This window comes from Ovis canadensis, chromosome 21 (genome assembly GCF_042477335.2).
Source record: "Ovis canadensis isolate MfBH-ARS-UI-01 breed Bighorn chromosome 21, ARS-UI_OviCan_v2, whole genome shotgun sequence".
In the NCBI taxonomy this organism is placed as follows: domain Eukaryota; kingdom Metazoa; phylum Chordata; class Mammalia; order Artiodactyla; family Bovidae; genus Ovis; species Ovis canadensis.
The window spans coordinates 2,928,828-2,952,551 of record NC_091265.1 but is presented as its reverse complement, the minus strand read 5'-3'; positions in this window follow the sequence as shown (position 1 = coordinate 2,952,551).

Genomic DNA, 23,724 nt, shown 5'->3' with positions numbered 1-23,724 from the left:
GGAAACGGGGCTCCCCTGGATGTGTGCGGGACCCCACGTGCTTCCTCTCGAGTGGAGACGGGTATGTCGGGGAACTTCTTGAGTTGCAGCAAGGGTGTGAAGGACCCTTTGGAAGTTCCAGTGGTTAGACGTGATTGGCCTCGAGAAGCCTCAGCGGAAATGGGCCTCATCTCGCCTGGAGGGCAAAACCTCCTGGATTTTCTCGAGTTGCGGCATGTGCTCTCGACTTACGACGGGGACCTCAGGGAACCGCTCTGGTGGCCTCAGGAAAGGCCAGTCCCTATGCGAGTTCCTCGGGGGGCTCTCGGGATTCCTCTCCCGTCGATGCCGGGGCCTAAGACCTTGTATGGAGTCGGGGCCGGAACCTGAGGATTCCTCTCCAGTGCTGACATGGATCTTGGGGTACTTCTGGAGTCTCCCCAGGGGAGTCAGTCCTCGTCTCGAATGCGGGCATGCACTTGCGCTTTCCTCCAGAGCGGTAGCAGCAGTGTCACGCAGTCCGCCGCGTGGATCAAAGGATCTATGGTTTTCCCTCGAGTCTTTCCCACGAGGCTTTCCCACGAGGCTTTCCCACAGGGTTGTCCCACGTGCACACGTGGTGGGAGTCGATCCTCGGCTTGAACGTCAAGGCAGTGCAGGGAAAACAGGTTCCTCTGGAATGGACTGACACATCTGGGGGACTCTTGGAATGGTGGCATGACCCTGGAGTTCCTCTCGCCTTTCCTGTGGAGAGCGCCTCCTCTTGAGATGCGACGGGAACGCCGGGAATTCTTTCTCTACGAAACAGGGAAAGGATCCCTCATCTCGAGCTAGGAGGCGGAAACGGGGCTCCCCTGGATGTGTGCGGGACCCCACGTGCTTCCTCTCGAGTGGAGACGGGTATGTCGGGGAACTTCTTGAGTTGCAGCAAGGGTGTGAAGGACCCTTTGGAAGTTCCAGTGGTTAGATGTGATTGGCCTCGAGAAGCCTCAGCGGAAATGGGCCTCATCTCGCCTGGAGGGCAAAACCTCCTGGATTTTCTCAAGTTGCGGCAGGTGCTCTCGACTTACGACGGGGACCTCAGGGACCCGCTCTGGTGGCCTCAGGAAAGGCCAGTCCCCATGCGAGTTCCTCGGGGGCCTCTCGGGATTCCTCTCCCGTCGATGCCGGGGCCTAAGACCTTGTGTGGAGTCGGGGCCGGAACCTGAGGATTCCTCTCCAGTGCTGACATGGATCTTGGGGTACTTCTGGAGTCTCCCCAGGGGAGTCAGTCCTCGTCTCGAATGCGGGCATGCACTTGCGCTTTCCTCCAGAGCGGTAGCAGCAGTGTCAGGCAGTCCGCCGCGTGGATCAAAGGATCTATGGTTTTCCCTCGAGTCTTTCCAACGAGGCTTTCCCACGAGGCTTTCCCACAGGGCTGTCCCACGTGCACACGTGGTGGGAGTCGATCCTCGGCTTGAACGTCAAGGCAGTGCAGGGAAAACAGGTTCCTCTGGAATGGACTGACACATCTGGGGGACTCTTGGAATGGTGGCACGACCCTGGAGTTCCTCTCGCCTTTCCTGTGGAGAGCGCCTCCTCTTGAGATGCGACCGGAACGCCGGGAATTCTTTCCCTACGAAACAGGGAAAGGATCCCTCATCTCGAGCTAGGAGGCGGAAACGGGGCTCCCCTGGATGTGTGCGGGACCCCACGTGCTTCCTCTCGAGTGGAGATGGGTATGTCGGGGAACTTCTTGAGTTGCAGCAAGGGTGTGAAGGACCCTTTGGAAGTTCCAGTGGTTAGTCGTGATTGGCCTCGAGAAGCCTCAGCGGAAATGGGCCTCATCTCGCCTGGAGGGCAAAACCTCCTGGATTTTCTCGAGTTGCGGCAGGTGCTCTCGACTTACGACGGGGACCTCAGGGAACCGCTCTGGTGGCCTCAGGAAAGGCCAGTCCCCATGCGAGTTCCTCGGGGGCCTCTCGGGATTCCTCTCCCGTCGATGCCGGGGCCTAAGACCTTGTATGGAGTCGGGGCCGGAACCTGAGGATTCCTCTCCATTGCTGACATGGATCTTGGGGTACTTCTGGAGTCTCCCCAGGGGAGTCAGTCCTCGTCTCGAATGCGGGCATGCACTTGCGCTTTCCTCCAGAGCGGTAGCAGCAGTGTCACGCAGTCCGCCGCGTGGATCAAAGGATCTATGGTTTTCCCTCGAGTCTTTCCCACGAGGCTTTCCCACGAGGGTTTCCCACAGGGTTGTCCCACGTGCACACGTGGTGGGAGTCGATCCTCGGCTTGAACGTCAAGGCAGTGCAGGGAAAACAGGTTCCTCTGGAATGGACTGACACATCTGGGGGACTCTTGGAATGGTGGCATGACCCTGGAGTTCCTCTCGCCTTTCCTGTGGAGAGCGCCTCCTCTTGAGATGCGACGGGAACGCCGGGAATTCTTTCTCTACGAAACAGGGAAAGGATCCCTCATCTCGAGCTAGGAGGCGGAAACGGGGCTCCCCTGGATGTGTGCGGGACCCCACGTGCTTCCTCTCGAGTGGAGACGGGTATGTCGGGGAACTTCTTGAGTTGCAGCAAGGGTGTGAAGGACCCTTTGGAAGTTCCAGTGGTTAGATGTGATTGGCCTCGAGAAGCCTCAGCGGAAATGGGCCTCATCTCGCCTGGAGGGCAAAACCTCCTGGATTTTCTCACGTTGCGGCAGGTGCTCTCGACTTACGACGGGGACCTCAGGGACCCGCTCTGGTGGCCTCAGGAAAGGCCAGTCCCCATGCGAGTTCCTCGGGGGCCTCTCGGGATTCCTCTCCCGTCGATGCCGGGGCCTAAGACCTTGTGTGGAGTCGGGGCCAGAACCTGAGGATTCCTCTCCAGTGCTGACATGGATCTTGGGGTACTTCTGGAGTCTCCCCAGGGGAGTCAGTCCTCATCTCGAATGCGGGCATGCACTTGCGCTTTCCTCCAGAGTGGTAGCAGCAGTGTAACGCTTCTGCCGCGTGGATCAAAGGATCTATGGTTTTCCCTCGAGTCTTTCCCACGAGGCTTTCCCACGAGGCTATCCCACAGGGCTGTCCCACGTGCACACGTGGTGGGAGTCGATCCTCGGCTTGAACGTCAAGGCAGTGCAGGGAAAACAGGTTCCTCTGGAATGGACTGACACATCTGGGTGACTCTTGGAATGGTGTCACGACCCTGGAGTTCCTCTCGCCTTTCCTGTGGAGAGCGCCTCCTCTTGAGATGCGACAGAAACGCCGGGAATTCTTTCCCTACGAAACAGGGAAAGGATCCCTCATCTCGAGCTAGGAGGCGGAAACTGGGCTCCCCTGGATGTGTGCGGGACCCACGTGCTTCCTCTCGAGTGGAGACGGGTATGTCGGGGAACTTCTTGAGTTGAAGCAAGGGTGTGAAGGACCCTTTGGAAGTTCCAGTGTTTAGACGTGATTAGCCTCGAGAAACCTCAGCGGAAATGGGCCTCATCTCGCCTGGAGGGCAAAACCTCCTGGATTTTCACGAGTTGCCGCAGGTGCTCTCGACTTATGATGGGGACCTCAGGGACCCGCTCTGGTGGCCTCAGGAAAGGCCAGTCCCCATGCGAGTTCCTCGGGGGTGTCTCGGGATTCCTCTCCCGTCGATGCCAGGACCTAAGACCTTGTGTGGAGTCGGGGCCGGAACCTGAGGATTCCTCTCCAGTGCTGACATGGATCTTGGGGTACTTCTGGAGTCTCCCCAGGTGAGTCAGTCCTCGTCTCGAATGCGGGCATGCACTTGCGCTTTCCTCCAGAGCGGTAGCAGCAGTGTCACGCAGTCCGCCGCGTGGATCAAAGGATCTATGGTTTTCCCTCGAGTCTTTCCCACGAGGCTTTCCCACGAGGCTTTCCCACAGGGCTGTCCCACGTGCACACGTGGTGGGAGTCGATCCTCGGCTTGAACGTCAAGGCAGTGCAGGGAAAACAGGTTCCTCTGGAATGGACTGACACATCTGGGGGACTCTTGGAATGGTGGCACGACCCTGGAGTTCCTCTTGCCTTTCCTGTGGAGAGCGCCTCCTCTTGAGATGCGACGGGAACGCCGGGAATTCTTTCCCTACGAAACAGGGAAAGGATCCCTCATCTCGAGCTAGGAGGCGGAAACGGGGCTCCCCTGGATGTGTGCGGGACCGCACGTGCTTCCTCTCGAGTGGAGACGGGTATGTCGGGGAACTTCTTGAGTTGCAGCAAGGGTGTGAAGGACCCTTTGGAAGTTCCAGTGGTTAGACGTGATTGGCCTCGAGAAGCCTCAGCGGAAATGGGCCTCATCTCGCCTGGAGGGCAAAACCTCCTGGATTTTCTCGAGTTGCCGCAGGTGCTCTCGACTTACGACGGGGACCTCAGGGAACCGCTCTGGTGGCCTCACGAAAGGCCAGTCCCCATGCGAGTTCCTCGGGGGCCTCTCGGGATTCCACTCCCGTCGATGCCGGGGCCTAAGACCTTGTGTGGAGTCGGGGCCGGAACCTGAGGATTCCTCTCCAGTGCTGACATAGATCTTGGGGTACTTCTGGAGTCTCCCCAGGGGAGTCAGTCCTCGTCTCGAATGCGGGCATGCACTTACGCTTTCCTCCAGAGCGGTAGCAGCAGTGTCACGCAGTCCGCCGCGTGGATAAAAGGATCTATGGTTTTCCCTCGAGTCTTTCCCACGAGGCTTTCCCACGAGGCTTTCCCACAGGGCTGTCCCACGTGCACACGTGGTGGGAGTGGATCCTCGGCTTGAACGTCAAGGCAGTGCAGGGAAAACAGGTTCCTCTGGAATGGACTGACACATCTGGGGGACTCTTGGAATGGTGGCACGACCCTGGAGTTCCTCTCGCCTTTCCTGTGGAGAGCGCCTCCTCTTGAGATGCGACGGGAACGCCGGGAATTCTTTCCCTACGAAACAGGGAAAGGATCCCTCATCTCGAGCTAGGAGGCGGAAACGGGGCTCCCCTGGATGTGTGCGGGACCCACGTGCTTCCTCTCGAGTGGAGATGTGTATGTCGGGGAACTTCTTGAGTTGCAGCAAGGGTGTGAAGGACCCTTTGGAAGTTCCAGTGGTTAGACGTGATTAGCCTCGAGAAGCCTCAGCCGAAATGGGCCTCATCTCGCCTCGAGGGCAAAACCTTCTGGATTTTCTCGAGTTGCGGCAGGTGCTCTCGACTTACGACGGAGACCTCAGGGACCTGCTCTGGTGGCCTCAGGAAAGGCCAGTCCCCATGCGAGTTCCTCGGGGGCCTCTCGGGATTCCTCTCCCGTCGATGCCGGGGCCTAAGACCTTGTGTGGAGTCGGGGCCGGAACCTGAGGATTCCTCTCCAGTGCTGACATGGATCTTGGGGTACTTCTGGAGTCTCCCCAGGGGAGTCAGTCCTCGTCTCGAATGCGGGCATGCACTTGCGCTTTCCTCCAGAGCGGTAGCAGCAGTGTCACGCAGTCCGCCGCGTGGATCAAAGGATCTATGGTTTTCCCTCGAGTCTTTCCCACGAGGCTTTCCCACGAGGCTTTCCCACAGGGCTGTCCCACGTGCACACGTGGTGGGAGTCGAACCTCGGCTTGAACGTCAAGGCAGTGCAGGGAAAACAGGTTCCTCTGGAATGGACTGACACATCTGGGGGACTCTTGGAATGGTGGCATGACCCTGGAGTTCCTCTCGCCTTTCCTGTGGAGAGCGCCTCCTCTTGAGATGCGACGGGAACGTCGGGAATTCTTTCCCTACGAAACAGGGAAAGGATCCCTCATCTCGAGCTAGGAGGCGGAAACGGGGCTCCCCTGGATGTGTGCGGGACACCACGTGCTTCCTCTCGAGTGGAGACGGGTATGTCGGGGAACTTCTTGAGTTGCAGCAAGGGTGTGAAGGACCCTTTGGAAGTTCCAGTGGTTAGATGTGATTGGCCTCGAGAATCCTCAGCGGAAATGGGCCTCATCTCGCCTGGAGGGCAAAACCTCCTGGATTTTCTCAAGTTGCGGCAGGTGCTCTCGACTTACGACGGGGACCTAAGGGACCCGCTCTGGTGGCCTCAGGAAAGGCCAGTCCCCATGCGAGTTCCTCGGGGGCCTCTCGGGATTCCTCTCCCGTCGATGCCCGGGCCTAAGACCTTGTGTGGACTCGGGGCCGGAACCTGAGGATTCCTCTCCAGTGCTGTCATGGATCTTGGGGTACTTCTGGAGTCTCCCCAGGGGAGTCAGTCCTCGTCTCGAATGCGGGCATGCACTTGCGCTTTCCTCCAGAGCGGTAGCAGCAGTGTCACGCAGTCTGCCACGTGGATCAAAGGATCTATGGTTTTCCCTCGAGTCTTTCCCACGAGGCTTTCCCACGAGGCTTTCCCACAGGGCTGTCCCACGTGCACACGTGGTGGGAGTCGATCCTCGGCTTGAACGTCAAGGCAGTGCAGGGAAAACTGGTTCCTCTGGAATGGACTGACACATCTGGGGGACTCTTGGAATGGTGTCACGACCCTGGAGTTCCTCTCGCCTTTCCTGTGGAGAGCGCCTCCTCTTGAGATGCGACGGGAACGCCGGGAATTCTTTCCCTACGAAACAGGGAAAGGATCCCTCATCTCGAGCTAGGAGGCGGAAACGTGGCTCCCCTGGATGTGTGCGGGACCCCACGTGCTTCCTCTCGAGTGGAGACGGGTATGTCGGGGAACTTCTTGAGTTGCAGCAAGGGTGTGAAGGACCCTTTGGAAGTTCCAGTGGTTAGATGTGATTGGCCTCGAGAAGCCTCAGCGGAAATGGGCCTCATCTCGCCTGGAGGGCAAATCCTCCTGGATTTTTTCGAGTTGCGGCAGGTGCTCTCGACTTACGACGGGGACCTCAGGGAACCGCTCTGGTGGCCTCAAGAAAGGCCAGTCCCCATGCGAGTTCCTCGGGGGCGTCTCGGGATTCCTCTCCCGTCGATGCCGGGGCCTAAGACCTTGTGTGAAGTCGGGGCCGGAAACTGAGGATTCCTCTCCAGTGCTGACATGGATCTTGGGGTACTTCTGGAGTCTCCCCAGGGGAGTCAGTCCTTGTCTCGAATGCGGGCATGCACTTGTGCTTTCCTCCAGAGCGGTAGCAGCAGTGTCACGCAGTCCGCCGCGTGGATCAAAGGATCTATGGTTTTCCCTCGAGTCTTTCCAACGAGGCTTTCCAACGAGGCTTTCCCACAGGGCCGTCCCACGTGCACACGTGGTGGGAGTCGATCCTCGGCTTGAACGTCAAGGCAGTGCAGGGAAAACAGGTTCCTCTGGAATGGACTGACACATCTGGGGGGCTCTTGGAATGGTGGCACGACCCTGGAGTTCCTCTCGCCTTTCCTGTGGAGAGCGCCTCCTCTTGAGATGCGACGGGAACGCCGGGAATTCTTTCCCTACGAAACAGGGAAAGGATCCCTCATCTCGAGCTAGGAGGCGGAAACGGGGCTCCCCTGGATGTGTGCGGGACCCAATTGCTTCCTCTCGAGTGGAGACGGGTATGTCGGGCAACTTCTTGAGTTGCAGCCAGGGTGTGAAGGACCCTTTGGAAGTTCCAGTGGTTAGACGTGATTAGCCTCGTGAAGCCTCAGCCGAAATGGGCCTCATCTCGCCTCGAGGGCAAAACCTCCTGGATTTTCTCGAGTTGCGGCAGGTGCTCTCGACTTACGACGGAGACCTCAGGGACCTGCTCTGGTGGCCTCAGGAAAGGCCAGTCCCCATGCGAGTTCCTCGGGGGCCTCTCGGGATTCCTCTCCCGTCGATGCCGGGGCCTAAGACCTTGTGTGGATTCGGGGCTGGAACCTGAGGATTCCTCTCCAGTGCTGACATGGATCTTGGGGTACTTCTGGAGTCTCCCCAGGGGAGTCAGTCCTCGTCTCGAATGCGGGCATGCACTTGCGCTTTCCTCCAGAGCGGTAGCAGCAGTGTCACGCAGTCCGCCGCGTGGATCAAAGGATCTATGGTTTTCCCTCGAGTCTTTCCCATGAGGCTTTCCCACGAGGCTTTCCCACAGGGCTGTCCCACGTGCACACGGGGTGGGAGTCGATCCTCGGCCTGAACGTCAAGGCAGTGCAGGGAAAACAGGTTCCTCTGGAATGAACTGACACATCTGGGGGACTCTTGGAATGGTGGCACGACCCTGGAGTTCCTCTCGCCTTTCCTGTGGAGAGCGCCTCCACTTGAGATGCGACGGGAACGCCGGGAATTCTTTCCCTACGAAACAGGGAAAGGATCCCTCATCTCGAGCTAGGAGGCGGAAACGGGGCTCCCCTGGATGTGTGCGGGACACCACGTGCTTCCTCTCGAGTGGAGACGGGTATGTCGGGGAACTTCTTGAGTTGCAGCAAGGGTGTGAAGGACCCATTGGAAGTTCCAGTGGTTAGATGTGATTGGCCTCGAGAAGCCTCAGCGGAAATGGGCCTCATCTCGCCTGGAGGGCAAAACCTCCTGGATTTTCTCGAGTTGCGGCAGGTGCTCTCGACTTACGACGGGGACCTCAGGGACCCGCTCTGGTGGCCTCAGGAAAGGCCAGTCCCCATGCGAGTCCCTCGGGGGCCTCTCGGGATACCTCTCCCGTCGATGCCGGGGCCTAAGACCTTGTGTGGAGTCGGGGCTGGAACCTGAGGATTCCTCTCCAGTGCTGACATGGATCTTGGGGTACTTCTGGAGTCTCCCCAGGGGAGTCAGTCCTCGTCTCGAATGCGGGCATGCACTTGCGCTTTCCTCCAGAGTGGTAGCAGCAGTGTCACGCAGTCCGCCGCGTGGATCAAAGGATCTATGGTTTTCCCTCGAGTCTTTCCCACGAGGCTTTCCCACGAGGTTTTCCCACAGGGCTGTCCCACGTGCACACGTGGTGGGAGTCGATCCTCGGCTTGAACGTCAAGGCAGTGCAGGGAAATCAGGTTCCTCTGGAATGGACTGACACATCTTGGGGACTCTTGGAATGGTGTCACGACCCTGGAGTTCCTCTCGCCTTTCATGTGGAGAGCGCCTCATCTTGAGATGCGATGGGAACGCCGGGAATTCTTTCCCTAAGAAACAGGGAAAGGATCCCTCATCTCGAGCTAGGAGGCGGAAACGGGGCTCCCCTGGATGTGTGCGGGACCCACGTGCTTCCTCTCGAGTGGAGACGGGTATGTCGGGGAACTTCTTGAGTTGCAGCAAGGGTGTGAAGCACCCTTTGGAAGTTCCAGTGGTTAGATGTGATTGGCCTCGAGAAGCCTCAGCGGAAATGGGCCTCATCTCGCCTGGAGGGCAAATCCTCCTGGATTTTCTCGAGTTGCGGCAGGTGCTCTCGACTTACGACGGGGACCTCAGGGACCCGCTCTGGTGGCCTCAGGAAAGGCCAGTCCCCATGCGAGTTCCTCGGGGGCCTCTCGGGATTCCTCTCCCGTCGATGCCGGGGCCTAAGACCTTGTGTGGAGTCGGGGCCGGAACCTGAGGATTCCTCTCCAGTGCTGACATGGATCTTGGGGTACTTCTGGAGTCTCCCCAGGGGAGTCAGTCCTCGTCTCGATTGCGGGCATGCACTTGCGCTTTCCTCCAGAGCGGTAGCAGCAGTGTCACGCAGTCCGCCGCGTGGATCAAAGGATCTATGGTTTTCCCTCGAGTCTTTCCCACGAGGCTTTCCCACGAGGCTTTCCCACAGGGCTGTCCCACGTGCACACGTGGTGGGAGTCGATCCTCGGCTTGAACGTCAAGGCAGTGCAGGGAAAACAGGTTCCTCTGGAATGGACTGACATATCTGGGGGACTCTTGGAATGGTGGCATGACCCTGGAGTTCCTTTCGCCTTTCCTGTGGAGAGCGCCTCCTCTTGAGATGCGACGGGAACGCCGGGAATTCTTTCCCTGCGAAACAGGGAAAGGATCCCTCATCTCGAGCTAGGAGGCGGAAACCGGGCTCCCCTGGATGTGTGCGGGACCCCACGTGCTTCCTCTCGAGTGGAGACGGGTATGTCCCGGAACTGCTTGAGTTGCAGCAATGGTGTGAAGGACCCTTTGGAAGTTCCAGTGTTTAGATGTGATTAGCCTCGAGAAGCTTCATCGGAAATGGGCCTCATCTCGCCTGGAGGGCAAAATCTCCTGGATTTTCTCGAGTTGTGGCAGGTGCTCTCGACTTACGACGGGGACCTCAGGGACCCGCTCTGGTGGCCTCAGGAAAGGCCAGTCCCCATGCGAGTTCCTCGGGGGCCTCTCGGGATTCCTCTCCCGTCGATGCCGGGGCCTAAGACCTTGTGTGGATTCGGGGCCGGAACCTGAGGATTCCTCTCCAGTGCTGACATGGATCTTGGGGTACTTCTGGAGTCTCCCCAGGGGAGTCAGTCCTCGTCTCGAATGCGGGCATGCACTTGCGCTTTCCTCCACAGCGGTAGCAGCAGTGTCACGCAGTCCGCCGCGTAGATCAAAGGATCTATGGTTTTCCCTCGAGTCTTTCCCACGAGGCTTTCCCACGAGGCTTTCCCACAGGGCTGTCCCACGAGCACACGTGGTGGGAGTCGATCATCGGCTTGAACGTCAAGGCAGTGCAGGGAAAACAGGTTCCTCTGGAATGGACTGACACATCTGGTGGTCTCTTGGAATGGTGCCACGACCCTGGAGTTCATCTCGCCTTTCCTGTGTAGAGCGCCACCTCTTGAGATGCGACGGGAACGCCGGGAACTCTTTCCCTACGAAACAGGGAAAGGATCCCTCATCTCGAGCTAGGAGGCGGAAACGGGGCTCCCCTGGATGTGTGCGGGACCCCACGTGCTTCCTCTCGAGTGGAGATGGGTATGTCGGGGAACTTCTTGAGTTGCAGCAAGGGTGTGAAGGACCCTTTGGAAGTTCCAGTGGTTAGTCGTGATTGGCCTCGAGAAGCCTCAGCGGAAATGGGCCTCATCTCGCCTGGAGGGCAAAACCTCCTGGATTTTCTCGAGTTGCGGCAGGTGCTCTCGACTTACGACGGGGACCTCAGGGAACCGCTCTGGTGGCCTCAGGAAAGGCCAGTCCCCATGCGAGTTCCTCGGGGGCCTCTCGGGATTCCTCTCCCGTCGATGCCGGGGCCTAAGACCTTGTATGGAGTCGGGGCCGGAACCTGAGGATTCCTCTCCATTGCTGACATGGATCTTGGGGTACTTCTGGAGTCTCCCCAGGGGAGTCAGTCCTCGTCTCGAATGCGGGCATGCACTTGCGCTTTCCTCCAGAGCGGTAGCAGCAGTGTCACGCAGTCCGCCGCGTGGATCAAAGGATCTATGGTTTTCCCTCGAGTCTTTCCCACGAGGCTTTCCCACGAGGGTTTCCCACAGGGTTGTCCCACGTGCACACGTGGTGGGAGTCGATCCTCGGCTTGAACGTCAAGGCAGTGCAGGGAAAACAGGTTCCTCTGGAATGGACTGACACATCTGGGGGACTCTTGGAATGGTGGCATGACCCTGGAGTTCCTCTCGCCTTTCCTGTGGAGAGCGCCTCCTCTTGAGATGCGACGGGAACGCCGGGAATTCTTTCTCTACGAAACAGGGAAAGGATCCCTCATCTCGAGCTAGGAGGCGGAAACGGGGCTCCCCTGGATGTGTGCGGGACCCCACGTGCTTCCTCTCGAGTGGAGACGGGTATGTCGGGGAACTTCTTGAGTTGCAGCAAGGGTGTGAAGGACCCTTTGGAAGTTCCAGTGGTTAGATGTGATTGGCCTCGAGAAGCCTCAGCGGAAATGGGCCTCATCTCGCCTGGAGGGCAAAACCTCCTGGATTTTCTCACGTTGCGGCAGGTGCTCTCGACTTACGACGGGGACCTCAGGGACCCGCTCTGGTGGCCTCAGGAAAGGCCAGTCCCCATGCGAGTTCCTCGGGGGCCTCTCGGGATTCCTCTCCCGTCGATGCCGGGGCCTAAGACCTTGTGTGGATTCGGGGCTGGAACCTGAGGATTCCTCTCCAGTGCTGACATGGATCTTGGGGTACTTCTGGAGTCTCCCCAGGGGAGTCAGTCCTCGTCTCGAATGCGGGCATGCACTTGCGCTTTCCTCCAGAGCGGTAGCAGCAGTGTCACGCAGTCCGCCGCGTGGATCAAAGGATCTATGGTTTTCCCTCGAGTCTTTCCCATGAGGCTTTCCCACGAGGCTTTCCCACAGGGCTGTCCCACGTGCACACGTGGTGGGAGTCGATCCTCGGCCTGAACGTCAAGGCAGTGCAGGGAAAACAGGTTCCTCTGGAATGAACTGACACATCTGGGGGACTCTTGGAATGGTGGCACGACCCTGGAGTTCCTCTCGCCTTTCCTGTGGAGAGCGCCTCCACTTGAGATGCGACGGGAACGCCGGGAATTCTTTCCCTACGAAACAGGGAAAGGATCCCTCATCTCGAGCTAGGAGGCGGAAACGGGGCTCCCCTGGATGTGTGCGGGACACCACGTGCTTCCTCTCGAGTGGAGACGGGTATGTCGGGGAACTTCTTGAGTTGCAGCAAGGGTGTGAAGGACCCATTGGAAGTTCCAGTGGTTAGATGTGATTGGCCTCGAGAAGCCTCAGCGGAAATGGGCCTCATCTCGCCTGGAGGGCAAAACCTCCTGGATTTTCTCGAGTTGCGGCAGGTGCTCTCGACTTACGACGGGGACCTCAGGGACCCGCTCTGGTGGCCTCAGGAAAGGCCAGTCCCCATGCGAGTCCCTCGGGGGCCTCTCGGGATACCTCTCCCGTCGATGCCGGGGCCTAAGACCTTGTGTGGAGTCGGGGCTGGAACCTGAGGATTCCTCTCCAGTGCTGACATGGATCTTGGGGTACTTCTGGAGTCTCCCCAGGGGAGTCAGTCCTCGTCTCGAATGCGGGCATGCACTTGCGCTTTCCTCCAGAGTGGTAGCAGCAGTGTCACGCAGTCCGCCGCGTGGATCAAAGGATCTATGGTTTTCCCTCGAGTCTTTCCCACGAGGCTTTCCCACGAGGTTTTCCCACAGGGCTGTCCCACGTGCACACGTGGTGGGAGTCGATCCTCGGCTTGAACGTCAAGGCAGTGCAGGGAAATCAGGTTCCTCTGGAATGGACTGACACATCTTGGGGACTCTTGGAATGGTGTCACGACCCTGGAGTTCCTCTCGCCTTTCATGTGGAGAGCGCCTCATCTTGAGATGCGATGGGAACGCCGGGAATTCTTTCCCTAAGAAACAGGGAAAGGATCCCTCATCTCGAGCTAGGAGGCGGAAACGGGGCTCCCCTGGATGTGTGCGGGACCCACGTGCTTCCTCTCGAGTGGAGACGGGTATGTCGGGGAACTTCTTGAGTTGCAGCAAGGGTGTGAAGCACCCTTTGGAAGTTCCAGTGGTTAGATGTGATTGGCCTCGAGAAGCCTCAGCGGAAATGGGCCTCATCTCGCCTGGAGGGCAAATCCTCCTGGATTTTCTCGAGTTGCGGCAGGTGCTCTCGACTTACGACGGGGACCTCAGGGACCCGCTCTGGTGGCCTCAGGAAAGGCCAGTCCCCATGCGAGTTCCTCGGGGGCCTCTCGGGATTCCTCTCCCGTCGATGCCGGGGCCTAAGACCTTGTGTGGAGTCGGGGCCGGAACCTGAGGATTCCTCTCCAGTGCTGACATGGATCTTGGGGTACTTCTGGAGTCTCCCCAGGGGAGTCAGTCCTCGTCTCGATTGCGGGCATGCACTTGCGCTTTCCTCCAGAGCGGTAGCAGCAGTGTCACGCAGTCCGCCGCGTGGATCAAAGGATCTATGGTTTTCCCTCGAGTCTTTCCCACGAGGCTTTCCCACGAGGCTTTCCCACAGGGCTGTCCCACGTGCACACGTGGTGGGAGTCGATCCTCGGCTTGAACGTCAAGGCAGTGCAGGGAAAACAGGTTCCTCTGGAATGGACTGACATATCTGGGGGACTCTTGGAATGGTGGCATGACCCTGGAGTTCCTTTCGCCTTTCCTGTGGAGAGCGCCTCCTCTTGAGATGCGACGGGAACGCCGGGAATTCTTTCCCTGCGAAACAGGGAAAGGATCCCTCATCTCGAGCTAGGAGGCGGAAACCGGGCTCCCCTGGATGTGTGCGGGACCCCACGTGCTTCCTCTCGAGTGGAGACGGGTATGTCCCGGAACTGCTTGAGTTGCAGCAATGGTGTGAAGGACCCTTTGGAAGTTCCAGTGTTTAGATGTGATTAGCCTCGAGAAGCTTCATCGGAAATGGGCCTCATCTCGCCTGGAGGGCAAAATCTCCTGGATTTTCTCGAGTTGTGGCAGGTGCTCTCGACTTACGACGGGGACCTCAGGGACCCGCTCTGGTGGCCTCAGGAAAGGCCAGTCCCCATGCGAGTTCCTCGGGGGCCTCTCGGGATTCCTCTCCCGTCGATGCCGGGGCCTAAGACCTTGTGTGGATTCGGGGCCGGAACCTGAGGATTCCTCTCCAGTGCTGACATGGATCTTGGGGTACTTCTGGAGTCTCCCCAGGGGAGTCAGTCCTCGTCTCGAATGCGGGCATGCACTTGCGCTTTCCTCCACAGCGGTAGCAGCAGTGTCACGCAGTCCGCCGCGTAGATCAAAGGATCTATGGTTTTCCCTCGAGTCTTTCCCACGAGGCTTTCCCACGAGGCTTTCCCACAGGGCTGTCCCACGAGCACACGTGGTGGGAGTCGATCATCGGCTTGAACGTCAAGGCAGTGCAGGGAAAACAGGTTCCTCTGGAATGGACTGACACATCTGGTGGTCTCTTGGAATGGTGCCACGACCCTGGAGTTCATCTCGCCTTTCCTGTGTAGAGCGCCACCTCTTGAGATGCGACGGGAACGCCGGGAACTCTTTCCCTACGAAACAGGGAAAGGATCCCTCATCTCGAGCTAGGAGGCGGAAACGGGGCTCCCCTGGATGTGTGCGGGACCCCACGTGCTTCCTCTCGAGTGGAGATGGGTATGTCGGGGAACTTCTTGAGTTGCAGCAAGGGTGTGAAGGACCCTTTGGAAGTTCCAGTGGTTAGTCGTGATTGGCCTCGAGAAGCCTCAGCGGAAATGGGCCTCATCTCGCCTGGAGGGCAAAACCTCCTGGATTTTCTCGAGTTGCGGCAGGTGCTCTCGACTTACGACGGGGACCTCAGGGAACCGCTCTGGTGGCCTCAGGAAAGGCCAGTCCCCATGCGAGTTCCTCGGGGGCCTCTCGGGATTCCTCTCCCGTCGATGCCGGGGCCTAAGACCTTGTATGGAGTCGGGGCCGGAACCTGAGGATTCCTCTCCATTGCTGACATGGATCTTGGGGTACTTCTGGAGTCTCCCCAGGGGAGTCAGTCCTCGTCTCGAATGCGGGCATGCACTTGCGCTTTCCTCCAGAGCGGTAGCAGCAGTGTCACGCAGTCCGCCGCGTGGATCAAAGGATCTATGGTTTTCCCTCGAGTCTTTCCCACGAGGCTTTCCCACGAGGGTTTCCCACAGGGTTGTCCCACGTGCACACGTGGTGGGAGTCGATCCTCGGCTTGAACGTCAAGGCAGTGCAGGGAAAACAGGTTCCTCTGGAATGGACTGACACATCTGGGGGACTCTTGGAATGGTGGCATGACCCTGGAGTTCCTCTCGCCTTTCCTGTGGAGAGCGCCTCCTCTTGAGATGCGACGGGAACGCCGGGAATTCTTTCTCTACGAAACAGGGAAAGGATCCCTCATCTCGAGCTAGGAGGCGGAAACGGGGCTCCCCTGGATGTGTGCGGGACCCCACGTGCTTCCTCTCGAGTGGAGACGGGTATGTCGGGGAACTTCTTGAGTTGCAGCAAGGGTGTGAAGGACCCTTTGGAAGTTCCAGTGGTTAGATGTGATTGGCCTCGAGAAGCCTCAGCGGAAATGGGCCTCATCTCGCCTGGAGGGCAAAACCTCCTGGATTTTCTCACGTTGCGGCAGGTGCTCTCGACTTACGACGGGGACCTCAGGGACCCGCTCTGGTGGCCTCAGGAAAGGCCAGTCCCCATGCGAGTTCCTCGGGGGCCTCTCGGGATTCCTCTCCCGTCGATGCCGGGGCCTAAGACCTTGTGTGGAGTCGGGGCCAGAACCTGAGGATTCCTCTCCAGTGCTGACATGGATCTTGGGGTACTTCTGGAGTCTCCCCAGGGGAGTCAGTCCTCATCTCGAATGCGGGCATGCACTTGCGCTTTCCTCCAGAGTGGTAGCAGCAGTGTAACGCTTCTGCCGCGTGGATCAAAGGATCTATGGTTTTCCCTCGAGTCTTTCCCACGAGGCTTTCCCACGAGGCTATCCCACAGGGCTGTCCCACGTGCACACGTGGTGGGAGTCGATCCTCGGCTTGAACGTCAAGGCAGTGCAGGGAAAACAGGTTCCTCTGGAATGGACTGACACATCTGGGTGACTCTTGGAATGGTGTCACGACCCTGGAGTTCCTCTCGCCTTTCCTGTGGAGAGCGCCTCCTCTTGAGATGCGACAGAAACGCCGGGAATTCTTTCCCTACGAAACAGGGAAAGGATCCCTCATCTCGAGCTAGGAGGCGGAAACTGGGCTCCCCTGGATGTGTGCGGGACCCACGTGCTTCCTCTCGAGTGGAGACGGGTATGTCGGGGAACTTCTTGAGTTGAAGCAAGGGTGTGAAGGACCCTTTGGAAGTTCCAGTGTTTAGACGTGATTAGCCTCGAGAAACCTCAGCGGAAATGGGCCTCATCTCGCCTGGAGGGCAAAACCTCCTGGATTTTCACGAGTTGCCGCAGGTGCTCTCGACTTATGATGGGGACCTCAGGGACCCGCTCTGGTGGCCTCAGGAAAGGCCAGTCCCCATGCGAGTTCCTCGGGGGTGTCTCGGGATTCCTCTCCCGTCGATGCCAGGACCTAAGACCTTGTGTGGAGTCGGGGCCGGAACCTGAGGATTCCTCTCCAGTGCTGACATGGATCTTGGGGTACTTCTGGAGTCTCCCCAGGTGAGTCAGTCCTCGTCTCGAATGCGGGCATGCACTTGCGCTTTCCTCCAGAGCGGTAGCAGCAGTGTCACGCAGTCCGCCGCGTGGATCAAAGGATCTATGGTTTTCCCTCGAGTCTTTCCCACGAGGCTTTCCCACGAGGCTTTCCCACAGGGCTGTCCCACGTGCACACGTGGTGGGAGTCGATCCTCGGCTTGAACGTCAAGGCAGTGCAGGGAAAACAGGTTCCTCTGGAATGGACTGACACATCTGGGGGACTCTTGGAATGGTGGCACGACCCTGGAGTTCCTCTTGCCTTTCCTGTGGAGAGCGCCTCCTCTTGAGATGCGACGGGAACGCCGGGAATTCTTTCCCTACGAAACAGGGAAAGGATCCCTCATCTCGAGCTAGGAGGCGGAAACGGGGCTCCCCTGGATGTGTGCGGGACCGCACGTGCTTCCTCTCGAGTGGAGACGGGTATGTCGGGGAACTTCTTGAGTTGCAGCAAGGGTGTGAAGGACCCTTTGGAAGTTCCAGTGGTTAGACGTGATTGGCCTCGAGAAGCCTCAGCGGAAATGGGCCTCATCTCGCCTGGAGGGCAAAACCTCCTGGATTTTCTCGAGTTGCCGCAGGTGCTCTCGACTTACGACGGGGACCTCAGGGAACCGCTCTGGTGGCCTCACGAAAGGCCAGTCCCCATGCGAGTTCCTCGGGGGCCTCTCGGGATTCCACTCCCGTCGATGCCGGGGCCTAAGACCTTGTGTGGAGTCGGGGCCGGAACCTGAGGATTCCTCTCCAGTGCTGACATGGATCTTGGGGTACTTCTGGAGTCTCCCCAGGGGAGTCAGTCCTCGTCTCGATTGCGGGCATGCACTTGCGCTTTCCTCCAGAGCGGTAGCAGCAGTGTCACGCAGTCCGCCGCGTGGATCAAAGGATCTATGGTTTTCCCTCGAGTCTTTCCCACGAGGCTTTCCCACGAGGCTTTCCCACAGGGCTGTCCCACGTGCACACGTGGTGGGAGTCGATCCTCGGCTTGAACGTCAAGGCAGTGCAGGGAAAACAGGTTCCTCTGGAATGGACTGACATATCTGGGGGACTCTTGGAATGGTGGCATGACCCTGGAGTTCCTTTCGCCTTTCCTGTGGAGAGCGCCTCCTCTTGAGATGCGACGGGAACGCCGGGAATTCTTTCCCTGCGAAACAGGGAAAGGATCCCTCATCTCGAGCTAGGAGGCGGAAACCGGGCTCCCCTGGATGTGTGCGGGACCCCACGTGCTTCCTCTCGAGTGGAGACGGGTATGTCCCGGAACTGCTTGAGTTGCAGCAATGGTGTGAAGGACCCTTTGGAAGTTCCAGTGTTTAGATGTGATTAGCCTCGAGAAGCTTCATCGGAAATGGGCCTCATCTCGCCTGGAGGGCAAAATCTCCTGGATTTTCTCGAGTTGTGGCAGGTGCTCTCGACTTACGACGGGGACCTCAGGGACCCGCTCTGGTGGCCTCAGGAAAGGCCAGTCCCCATGCGAGTTCCTCGGGGGCCTCTCGGGATTCCTCTCCCGTCGATGCCGGGGCCTAAGACCTTGTGTGGATTCGGGGCCGGAACCTGAGGATTCCTCTCCAGTGCTGACATGGATCTTGGGGTACTTCTGGAGTCTCCCCAGGGGAGTCAGTCCTCGTCTCGAATGCGGGCATGCACTTGCGCTTTCCTCCACAGCGGTAGCAGCAGTGTCACGCAGTCCGCCGCGTAGATCAAAGGATCTATGGTTTTCCCTCGAGTCTTTCCCACGAGGCTTTCCCACGAGGCTTTCCCACAGGGCTGTCCCACGAGCACACGTGGTGGGAGTCGATCATCGGCTTGAACGTCAAGGCAGTGCAGGGAAAACAGGTTCCTCTGGAATGGACTGACACATCTGGTGGTCTCTTGGAATGGTGCCACGACCCTGGAGTTCATCTCGCCTTTCCTGTGTAGAGCGCCACCTCTTGAGATGCGACGGGAACGCCGGGAACTCTTTCCCTACGAAACAGGGAAAGGATCCCTCATCTCGAGCTAGGAGGCGGAAACGGGGCTCCCCTGGATGTGTGCGGGACCCCACGTGCTTCCTCTCGAGTGGAGATGGGTATGTCGGGGAACTTCTTGAGTTGCAGCAAGGGTGTGAAGGACCCTTTGGAAGTTCCAGTGGTTAGTCGTGATTGGCCTCGAGAAGCCTCAGCGGAAATGGGCCTCATCTCGCCTGGAGGGCAAAACCTCCTGGATTTTCTCGAGTTGCGGCAGGTGCTCTCGACTTACGACGGGGACCTCAGGGAACCGCTCTGGTGGCCTCAGGAAAGGCCAGTCCCCATGCGAGTTCCTCGGGGGCCTCTCGGGATTCCTCTCCCGTCGATGCCGGGGCCTAAGACCTTGTATGGAGTCGGGGCCGGAACCTGAGGATTCCTCTCCATTGCTGACATGGATCTTGGGGTACTTCTGGAGTCTCCCCAGGGGAGTCAGTCCTCGTCTCGAATGCGGGCATGCACTTGCGCTTTCCTCCAGAGCGGTAGCAGCAGTGTCACGCAGTCCGCCGCGTGGATCAAAGGATCTATGGTTTTCCCTCGAGTCTTTCCCACGAGGCTTTCCCACGAGGGTTTCCCACAGGGTTGTCCCACGTGCACACGTGGTGGGAGTCGATCCTCGGCTTGAACGTCAAGGCAGTGCAGGGAAAACAGGTTCCTCTGGAATGGACTGACACATCTGGGGGACTCTTGGAATGGTGGCATGACCCTGGAGTTCCTCTCGCCTTTCCTGTGGAGAGCGCCTCCTCTTGAGATGCGACGGGAACGCCGGGAATTCTTTCTCTACGAAACAGGGAAAGGATCCCTCATCTCGAGCTAGGAGGCGGAAACGGGGCTCCCCTGGATGTGTGCGGGACCCCACGTGCTTCCTCTCGAGTGGAGACGGGTATGTCGGGGAACTTCTTGAGTTGCAGCAAGGGTGTGAAGGACCCTTTGGAAGTTCCAGTGGTTAGATGTGATTGGCCTCGAGAAGCCTCAGCGGAAATGGGCCTCATCTCGCCTGGAGGGCAAAACCTCCTGGATTTTCTCACGTTGCGGCAGGTGCTCTCGACTTACGACGGGGACCTCAGGGACCCGCTCTGGTGGCCTCAGGAAAGGCCAGTCCCCATGCGAGTTCCTCGGGGGCCTCTCGGGATTCCTCTCCCGTCGATGCCGGGGCCTAAGACCTTGTGTGGAGTCGGGGCCAGAACCTGAGGATTCCTCTCCAGTGCTGACATGGATCTTGGGGTACTTCTGGAGTCTCCCCAGGGGAGTCAGTCCTCATCTCGAATGCGGGCATGCACTTGCGCTTTCCTCCAGAGTGGTAGCAGCAGTGTAACGCTTCTGCCGCGTGGATCAAAGGATCTATGGTTTTCCCTCGAGTCTTTCCCACGAGGCTTTCCCACGAGGCTATCCCACAGGGCTGTCCCACGTGCACACGTGGTGGGAGTCGATCCTCGGCTTGAACGTCAAGGCAGTGCAGGGAAAACAGGTTCCTCTGGAATGGACTGACACATCTGGGTGACTCTTGGAATGGTGTCACGACCCTGGAGTTCCTCTCGCCTTTCCTGTGGAGAGCGCCTCCTCTTGAGATGCGACAGAAACGCCGGGAATTCTTTCCCTACGAAACAGGGAAAGGATCCCTCATCTCGAGCTAGGAGGCGGAAACTGGGCTCCCCTGGATGTGTGCGGGACCCACGTGCTTCCTCTCGAGTGGAGACGGGTATGTCGGGGAACTTCTTGAGTTGAAGCAAGGGTGTGAAGGACCCTTTGGAAGTTCCAGTGTTTAGACGTGATTAGCCTCGAGAAACCTCAGCGGAAATGGGCCTCATCTCGCCTGGAGGGCAAAACCTCCTGGATTTTCACGAGTTGCCGCAGGTGCTCTCGACTTATGATGGGGACCTCAGGGACCCGCTCTGGTGGCCTCAGGAAAGGCCAGTCCCCATGCGAGTTCCTCGGGGGTGTCTCGGGATTCCTCTCCCGTCGATGCCAGGACCTAAGACCTTGTGTGGAGTCGGGGCCGGAACCTGAGGATTCCTCTCCAGTGCTGACATGGATCTTGGGGTACTTCTGGAGTCTCCCCAGGTGAGTCAGTCCTCGTCTCGAATGCGGGCATGCACTTGCGCTTTCCTCCAGAGCGGTAGCAGCAGTGTCACGCAGTCCGCCGCGTGGATCAAAGGATCTATGGTTTTCCCTCGAGTCTTTCCCACGAGGCTTTCCCACGAGGCTTTCCCACAGGGCTGTCCCACGTGCACACGTGGTGGGAGTCGATCCTCGGCTTGAACGTCAAGGCAGTGCAGGGAAAACAGGTTCCTCTGGAATGGACTGACACATCTGGGGGACTCTTGGAATGGTGGCACGACCCTGGAGTTCCTCTTGCCTTTCCTGTGGAGAGCGCCTCCTCTTGAGATGCGACGGGAACGCCGGGAATTCTTTCCCTACGAAACAGGGAAAGGATCCCTCATCTCGAGCTAGGAGGCGGAAACGGGGCTCCCCTGGATGTGTGCGGGACCGCACGTGCTTCCTCTCGAGTGGAGACGGGTATGTCGGGGAACTTCTTGAGTTGCAGCAAGGGTGTGAAGGACCCTTTGGAAGTTCCAGTGGTTAGACGTGATTGGCCTCGAGAAGCCTCAGCGGAAATGGGCCTCATCTCGCCTGGAGGGCAAAACCTCCTGGATTTTCTCGAGTTGCCGCAGGTGCTCTCGACTTACGACGGGGACCTCAGGGAACCGCTCTGGTGGCCTCACGAAAGGCCAGTCCCCATGCGAGTTCCTCGGGGGCCTCTCGGGATTCCACTCCCGTCGATGCCGGGGCCTAAGACCTTGTGTGGAGTCGGGGCCGGAACCTGAGGATTCCTCTCCAGTGCTGACATAGATCTTGGGGTACTTCTGGAGTCTCCCCAGGGGAGTCAGTCCTCGTCTCGAATGCGGGCATGCACTTACGCTTTCCTCCAGAGCGGTAGCAGCAGTGTCACGCAGTCCGCCGCGTGGATAAAAGGATCTATGGTTTTCCCTCGAGTCTTTCCCACGAGGCTTTCCCACGAGGCTTTCCCACAGGGCTGTCCCACGTGCACACGTGGTGGGAGTGGATCCTCGGCTTGAACGTCAAGGCAGTGCAGGGAAAACAGGTTCCTCTGGAATGGACTGACACATCTGGGGGACTCTTGGAATGGTGGCACGACCCTGGAGTTCCTCTCGCCTTTCCTGTGGAGAGCGCCTCCTCTTGAGATGCGACGGGAACGCCGGGAATTCTTTCCCTACGAAACAGGGAAAGGATCCCTCATCTCGAGCTAGGAGGCGGAAACGGGGCTCCCCTGGATGTGTGCGGGACCCACGTGCTTCCTCTCGAGTGGAGATGTGTATGTCGGGGAACTTCTTGAGTTGCAGCAAGGGTGTGAAGGACCCTTTGGAAGTTCCAGTGGTTAGACGTGATTAGCCTCGAGAAGCCTCAGCCGAAATGGGCCTCATCTCGCCTCGAGGGCAAAACCTTCTGGATTTTCTCGAGTTGCGGCAGGTGCTCTCGACTTACGACGGAGACCTCAGGGACCTGCTCTGGTGGCCTCAGGAAAGGCCAGTCCCCATGCGAGTTCCTCGGGGGCCTCTCGGGATTCCTCTCCCGTCGATGCCGGGGCCTAAGACCTTGTGTGGAGTCGGGGCCGGAACCTGAGGATTCCTCTCCAGTGCTGACATGGATCTTGGGGTACTTCTGGAGTCTCCCCAGGGGAGTCAGTCCTCGTCTCGAATGCGGGCATGCACTTGCGCTTTCCTCCAGAGCGGTAGCAGCAGTGTCACGCAGTCCGCCGCGTGGATCAAAGGATCTATGGTTTTCCCTCGAGTCTTTCCCACGAGGCTTTCCCACGAGGCTTTCCCACAGGGCTGTCCCACGTGCACACGTGGTGGGAGTCGAACCTCGGCTTGAACGTCAAGGCAGTGCAGGGAAAACAGGTTCCTCTGGAATGGACTGACACATCTGGGGGACTCTTGGAATGGTGGCATGACCCTGGAGTTCCTCTCGCCTTTCCTGTGGAGAGCGCCTCCTCTTGAGATGCGACGGGAACGTCGGGAATTCTTTCCCTACGAAACAGGGAAAGGATCCCTCATCTCGAGCTAGGAGGCGGAAACGGGGCTCCCCTGGATGTGTGCGGGACACCACGTGCTTCCTCTCGAGTGGAGACGGGTATGTCGGGGAACTTCTTGAGTTGCAGCAAGGGTGTGAAGGACCCTTTGGAAGTTCCAGTGGTTAGATGTGATTGGCCTCGAGAATCCTCAGCGGAAATGGGCCTCATCTCGCCTGGAGGGCAAAACCTCCTGGATTTTCTCAAGTTGCGGCAGGTGCTCTCGACTTACGACGGGGACCTAAGGGACCCGCTCTGGTGGCCTCAGGAAAGGCCAGTCCCCATGCGAGTTCCTCGGGGGCCTCTCGGGATTCCTCTCCCGTCGATGCCCGGGCCTAAGACCTTGTGTGGACTCGGGGCCGGAACCTGAGGATTCCTCTCCAGTGCTGTCATGGATCTTGGGGTACTTCTGGAGTCTCCCCAGGGGAGTCAGTCCTCGTCTCGAATGCGGGCATGCACTTGCGCTTTCCTCCAGAGCGGTAGCAGCAGTGTCACGCAGTCTGCCGCGTGGATCAAAGGATCTATGGTTTTCCCTCGAGTCTTTCCCACGAGGCTTTCCCACGAGGCTTTCCCACAGGGCTGTCCCACGTGCACACGTGGTGGGAGTCGATCCTCGGCTTGAACGTCAAGGCAGTGCAGGGAAAACTGGTTCCTCTGGAATGGACTGACACATCTGGGGGACTCTTGGAATGGTGTCACGACCCTGGAGTTCCTCTCGCCTTTCCTGTGGAGAGCGCCTCCTCTTGAGATGCGACGGGAACGCCGGGAATTCTTTCCCTACGAAACAGGGAAAGGATCCCTCATCTCGAGCTAGGAGGCGGAAACGTGGCTC